The sequence below is a fragment of the Dipteris shenzhenensis genome, chromosome 16, assembly GCF_047967505.1.
Source record: "Dipteris shenzhenensis isolate YYH24624 ecotype China chromosome 16, Dip_SZ_1.0, whole genome shotgun sequence".
Lineage (NCBI taxonomy): Eukaryota > Viridiplantae > Streptophyta > Polypodiopsida > Gleicheniales > Dipteridaceae > Dipteris > Dipteris shenzhenensis.
Window position 1 is genome coordinate 42019956 of NC_141611.1, and position 7186 is coordinate 42027141.

Consider the following 7186-nt stretch of genomic DNA (forward strand, 5'->3'; position numbering starts at 1 on the left):
TTAATTTTAAAATTCTAAAGAGAATTTAAGCTCGAAATTTTAAATTTGAATTGTAGACTTAGTATGTGTACCCGGATGTGTACTCGTATTCTTCTTTGCACACTCGTATTCTTCTTCAACATTTGCATTTGTTGCATCCTTGTCTTCTCTATCAAAGGCTTTGCCTACAGTGATGAACTTCTGGAAATCAAGGAGGACATCTGGCTACACAATGACAAAGCTCTCGGGAGACTAAGCCAAAGCTTCCCCTCTTCCTACATCACGATACTTGGCCTCCTCCTTACTTGTGAGGTGCAGACTTCTCATCTTGGCTTGTAATTCTTGATGCGCTCTCCTATGATCTAGTTTTGTCCATTCTCTCTCGCCAAAAGTGTAGAGCTTACTGGTTGGATTCTCTTGAATGACTTTCCTTCCTCCATGACAAATTGAGGGCTTGCTGGTGTTGTGGAAACTGAGGTCTCAGCTAAGCACATGAAATCATTGTCATAAAGAACACAGTCCATTACATTTGGAGACAAGAACAGGTTTGCTTCCTCCTAATGAGATAGAAGCTAACTGACGGAGGAAATAACCTCTTGTGCCTTTGAAATTAACTCACCTTCAAACTTAGAAAAGCTATGGCAAAGCCACAAACAACTTAGAAAGTCTACAACAAACTTGGAAAAGCCACGACAATGCTTTGAAATAACCCCATAAACTTGGAAAATTTATGGCAAGGCCACAAACAATAGCTCCATTCGTTGATTTACTCATTCTATCAATACAAGCGCCTATGAAGCAAACCACAAACAAAGCTAAAACAAGGCCACAAACAACGACTCCCTTCGTTGATTTATTCGTTCTCTCAATACAAGCACCTAAGAAGCAAACGACACAATCCCTATGTCCCTCTTTCCTCAGACCCCAAAGCATAAATCTAATCTATCCCTTCATTGGGCATCCTTAAGCTTAATCTTCCATTCATTTCTTACCTCAAGAACCACGAGCGAATTGATAGGATACAAGAAAAAGAACAAGAAAAAGGCGAGCAGAAATGGGATAAGGGGGACTTGCAAGGAACCTATAAAGGAGCAGTGAAGCTAGAGCACAGAGAGAAGAAAACTCGAGTTTGATGTTGCTAATATTCGTTGTTTGAGGGCTAGCATGAAAGCTTGCACGAATAACCTGAATCGAGGGGTCTTTGACTTAGGGAATCCTCCCATTTTTCTTGAGTTTAAGGTCTATGTATAGTAATGGTTCTAGAGATGACAGGGAGGTTGAAGAATCAAGATGCGCACCCGAAGGTACCAGGGATCACTTGGGTTTGGCATATCTACGAAAGAAGAAAGAGAGGAGGGGTGCGAAAGCAGAAAGAGAGATGGAAGTGATGGGCGAAGAATGGAGAAATATGGACCAACGTCTCTGAATTTGCTTTCACGAAGCATACCTCCAGCTAGGTTTCCATTGCATGGGCAATTGCTAAGCGAACATGATCGTCCATCATAGCACTCAGAAGTTATACTTGAACACACATTCAGAATGGATGTATGGATAGATGTTGGAGTTTTGAGAAGCTGTAAGCCAAGCCTAAAGCTCAGTGGTAATCTCACAAGCCACAGATAGAGAGAGAGACTAGCCTTGAATCGACCTTCATTTGATTTCCCCCTAACTCTTCTCTTTATCGTATTTTGCCAATTGAGTTTGATTTCTCTTTCCCACATATGTGATTCATGTTTGCTCCAAATAAATAGGTGGGTAGCAAATCTTTCCTATGTAAATTAGGTGTTGGGACCATCCTTTTTAATTCTAAAAATGTCAAATCTTTCCTATGTAAATTAGGTGTTGAGACCATCCTTTTTGATCTGAAAGGACAAGTGAATAGAGCTTGTCAGATGATAACCCTGCAAATATGTTGATGAAGAGTCTACCTAGTTAGCGATTTGAGTATTGTCATGTATTTGCATTGGATAGTATGTCCACTGGTTGTTCTCCCTTAAAGGCACATTGGCCTTTAAGTGGGAGGTTGTGGGGGTTAAAGGCCACTATACCTTAACTCCAGTTTTGTACAATACTCAAATACATATATATATATGGATGACATAGAAGATAAGGATGTTTTGCATCCACCAAACTCTCTCTTCTGGCTCTCCCTCTCTCACCTTCTTTTGTTCCACTTTTGTTGTTGAGATCTCTCAGTTGTGACTATGTCTGGGCCAGTTCCTCTACTCTCATTCCGGCGGTACCCTCCCGGACCTGTTCGTGTGTCAAACTTTCTACCCTACCACCTATAGGGCAGTGCGGAGGGGTTTGCCCTTGTTCTTGTGTAATGTCTATGATTTTTTGGCCCTGCCTAGCTTCTCAACAGCTTCATCCTCCTTTGCAATTCTCTTCTTCCTACTACTGCTTGACTTCTCCCTACAACTGCTAATGGAGTTCCTCATGCTCTCATTTTCTTTTTGGCCTCGGCCTCTACTTCTGCTTATCTACTTCTTTGTTCCTCCTCAATCTTTTTGGGTGAGGGCTTTGTGGGGGTGGTCCATGGAGTAGGAGATGATAGCAATGTGTTGTCTTTCGTGGCACCATCGTAACCTTCTGAGATCGTATCATCTAACAAAAGAATATGGGGTGCTGATTTTTTCCTTAGAGTGCATGCAGACATTGATGATATCTGTAAAGAAATGATCCACCTAGTTGGTTTTCTCAAATGCATACAAGCGCACAAGAAGATTTAGCTGAATGACACTGTGATGCTTAGTTGTATTTGGGCCAGGATGTGATCACATGCATAGCCTTGGAGGCGGCTTCATTTCAAATCAAGCTAATGACACTCTGATGCTCAGTGTATTGTATTTGGGCCAGGAGTGTGATCACACACGTAGCCTTGGAGGTGGCTTCATTTCAGATCAAGCTAATTGAGGATCTCACCTGTATGGATCTTTGTATTGTAGTCCATGAGTCCATGTAGCAATTGATCCATTCGTCAGAGTGTTGTATAAGGCTCGGGGATGCTAGGGGGCCCAAAGGCCATGCTGGCTATTTCGACCATGAAGTGATAAAAGTGGTACTCTCCATCTGCAAGTAGCCACCCTGCTGTCTGGAAAGCATTCTTGAAGCGATCCATGAAGTCTACCACCTGTCACAATTTCAAGTGGCATGGAAACATGATGTTGGCCACTAATTGTAGGCCCATGGCTTGGATAAAAGAAACCATTTTGGGGTCATGCTTGGTAGCTAGCTACATTATGGTAGTAGAGGCAGAAGTCCTTTATATTACATTTGGACTACGAATGAATTACCACCCCCTGTATCTACTCCAACCATTCAGATCCAAGGGGGGGGGAGAAACGCGTTATCTGCAGGTTGTGCTCGAAATAGTTCTGCACGTCTTCACTGTCCGTAATTATGTGCTACTTTTGTGGTTGAGTGGTGGACTATTGAGTTGAGGGCTCGACTCATGGGAAGTCTACATTTCAACTTTAGATCGCTCCATTTGGGATGGGAGGGGTATGGAAACAGTGGGGGAACTAGAAGGAGTGGTAGAGGGTGGGAAGGCAAAAGAGGCTCTATTGCTAGGGAGCAATTCTTCGATGGAAGAGGTCTTCTGCACTAATAGAGCATGATGAAGCTGACATAAGGGGGAACGCAAGTGGAAGCGAGTTCTAGAAGCAAAGGGAAGCTATGAAAATTTGTTAGAAGTTTTGGTACGGTGCAAAGTGGGGAGCTGTAAAATGAGGCTTCCTCCTTATATAGTGATCTCGGCAATGGAGTGGGTCAATGTTAGCATTAATGCAATGACTGGCATTATTAGCACAATGGGACATGTTATTAACACGTGGGATGGCGGTAGCATTAAAGCAGAGTCGTTGTGTTAGCCTTAAAGCAACGACTAGCGTTATATAGCAGCAACAGGTTAGTGTTATTAGTGTAGCGGGTCTAGATTCACTGCATTAGGCTTATCTCAATGACTACAACATTAGTAGTCACCACATTAGTAGTCGTTGCGTTAGCCTTAAAGCAACAGTCTAATTTTTCATAACCTATTCTTGAATTTGACTGACATGCTGACCTTCCTAGACTTTACCCATGTGCTTGTGAGTGCATGTGGAGTTGTGCTAACACTTCGATAGTGGTGTGTGGACAAAACAATTGTGTTGACTTAGATTGTGCCCTTGTGACCTAGGGACCCTAGAGATGGGACTTGTGTGAACTTGATGACTCTATTCACGTAATGGACTTGTGCTAAACTAATCTCATTAGTGCATACCACAAGTTAGTACAAGGGTGCTATTTGCACCTAAGGCCAATAGACTAGACGTGAGGACTCCCTATGTTCACCTATGTCGTGAATTGCCTAGACCCAATATATGATAAATGAAATCACATTTGCTGGAACTTGGTGTACCTGGCCTCTTTCCAAGCTGCATATTTTCTGAGTGCCCATGTGAAGAGGGAGGAGAGTTGTGCCTTGGAATTATGAACAAATGGCATCATCAGCTCATTGGTGTTGAACTACGTAGGTCGGGCACTAGCATCTATTGGGAGCAATATAGCCTAAAGGTCCACATAAACTTGAGGTACCACTCAAGTCTTTGTGGCACTTATGGGGATGTCCATGGCTGAAGCTAGTAACTCTTATGCAATAGCGATGATATGTTAATGTGTGGATTAGGAGCAGTTTCTTGTGTGACTACCGTGCTTGTTGATGTCGAGTTGGAAGTAGAAGTTGTATTCAATAGGCTACACTAAGGGACCCATCGAGCTTTGCATTTTGCCTTTGATGCAACACGTTCTTGTGTGGCTAATCCCTTTCTAGGAGCAGGTTCTTGTGGCACTATTGCATTTGCCAATGGTGTCTTCCCTTGCAACATAAGAATTTGCAAATAGAAGGGAGTTGCCTATGACCTTGCCTTGGTGATATCTTGCCTTGGAGAGCTAGCAATAGGTTCTTGTGCTTATGAGACTTGGGGACTTCTTGTGGACTAGATTGGGTGCATCGATGAACTTATGGATCATGGGAAGCACTAGGTCTGAGGCTCCTGAACCAATTGAAATGACTTAGGTGCAATCATCATTTGTTAATGTTGTGGTGCATTCCTACCAATCGATTTGGTAGTTAACTGTCTAGCACCAGGTTCTTTCGAGGATCACCTGTTCATCCATGGCACCTGTAGGCATCACATAACATTGGCTAGCTATGCAATGGTTATTTACTAATATTGGCAATTCCACACAACCTATGGCAAGTGATGCGCATACCATGATAGGAGTAGGTTCAAGTAGTACCTTAGATGTCAAGAGTTGGGTGGATACTTCGTAGGATATCTGGTTATGACTTGCTTCGGGATCCACAAAGGCTTCCACAGAGCAAATAGTCTCCCTGCATAGTTGAAAGACCACTTGTACCCTGGTCGGTGCAATGGTTAGATCGTCCACAGGGTTTAACCCTTCCATGGATGCCTTGCAAATCATTACGAGCCCTAAGTGTTTTGCCTTGGCCTACTGGGCTCTAGCTTCCTCTATCACTTGCCGCATCATGTGAGTGACTTCTTTTTTCAGCTTCTCTCAATGGATGGCTTTTAGCATTTGAAGCATTAGGGGACTATAATAGCATTTGAGCTTAATACCATTGATATAACCATCCATCTCAAGTCCGTCAAGGGTCACAATTGGCCATGATCCTTGTGGTGTGACTTCCATAACTCTGTATGGACCCATATCATGATATTTCAACTTACATTTCCTATTCCTTATGCTATACAATAACACAAGGTCTCCTTCTATGGACACCCATTAAGTGTGTGCGAATCTTGTGTACAGTTACAGTGAAATGAAATTCTAGAAGGATAAGCATCCACCGTGTGATGCATCCCGTCATGCATGGTTTATTAACCAAATAGAGGAGGGCCTAGTGGTCTACAAAGAAGACAAACTTGTTTGCCAAAAAGTAGTGCCTAAACTTCTTTGTAGCGTAAACCATTGCGAGTCCTTCCCTCTCAGTCAATGTATAGTTAAGTTAGTGGCTTGTAAAATATATCGGAGAATCTGGATTATGCTTGCCTGGTTGCACCAACACACACCCTAGTGGGAGCTTAGAGGCATCAATATGGACATGGAATATCAAATCCTAGTTTGGTGCTCACAAGATTGAGGCTGAAGCCAGAATGAGTTTGAGAGTTTCATAGGAGGTTTGGCACTTCTCTGTCTAATGGAAAATTATCAACAATTTATCTTGGCATAATTAGAGATAAATCTATGATAACAGCCCATATGCCCAATAAATTTTTGTACACCCCTTTTCATTAGTGGGGGCGGTAGCTCCAAGATGAGTTTGATTTTATTATAGTCTGTAGAGATTTTATTTTTAAACACATGTCCAAGTCCCTCAGATATTCTTTAAAAGCCATGATCATTAGTCTTTGGAATGTTACGGAAGCATTGGTGAGCCCGAAGAGCATCGCCTTGCAGCAGCAGCAAAACTCCCCATTCCATGGAAAATGCAATTTTATGTTGATCCTCTAGTGATATAGATACTTGAGTATATCCAGAGATTCCGTCTGGGAAGCTATAAGCCTCCTTTTCGATGACTCTTTCTAGCACACGCTCCATGAAGGGCAGCGGCAGGTAGTGATCGTTTTGAGTCATGGCATTTATCTTTCCTGAATGTTACTACTCTTTTTCAGAACAATTATGATTGGGGAAATCCAGTCCGTATGCTCAATCTTGTAGATGAATCCTACATCAATTAATTTATGTATCTCCTCTCACAATCATCGAATATTTTAAATTCATCGGGTAGGGTCTGCTCCTCACCAATCTAATATCCTCCATCATAGGGATGGTATATTGTATGACCTTGGGTGGTGTCATGCCCTTCATATAAGTGTACTTCCATGTGAAGAAATCTTGATACTCATGCAGAAGGACAATTAGAGCCTCTTCTTGCTTAGGGGTAGGGTCTCTGCCTCACCAATCTAATATCCTCCATCATAGGGATGGTATACTCGGTAGTTGAGGCCAAAAGTTTTTATCTTAATATTCCTCAAAACCCCTATCGGTTGGGCAATTGCGGCATCGGCTAGTTTGACAACAAGATTTGTGCTTTTAATTTCAGGTCTTCTCCACTTGGCCTAGCACTATTTGGTGACAATGTTAACACCCACCCCTCCATCCAAGATTGTTGTCACAGTCTTGTTTTGTTAGGTGATTG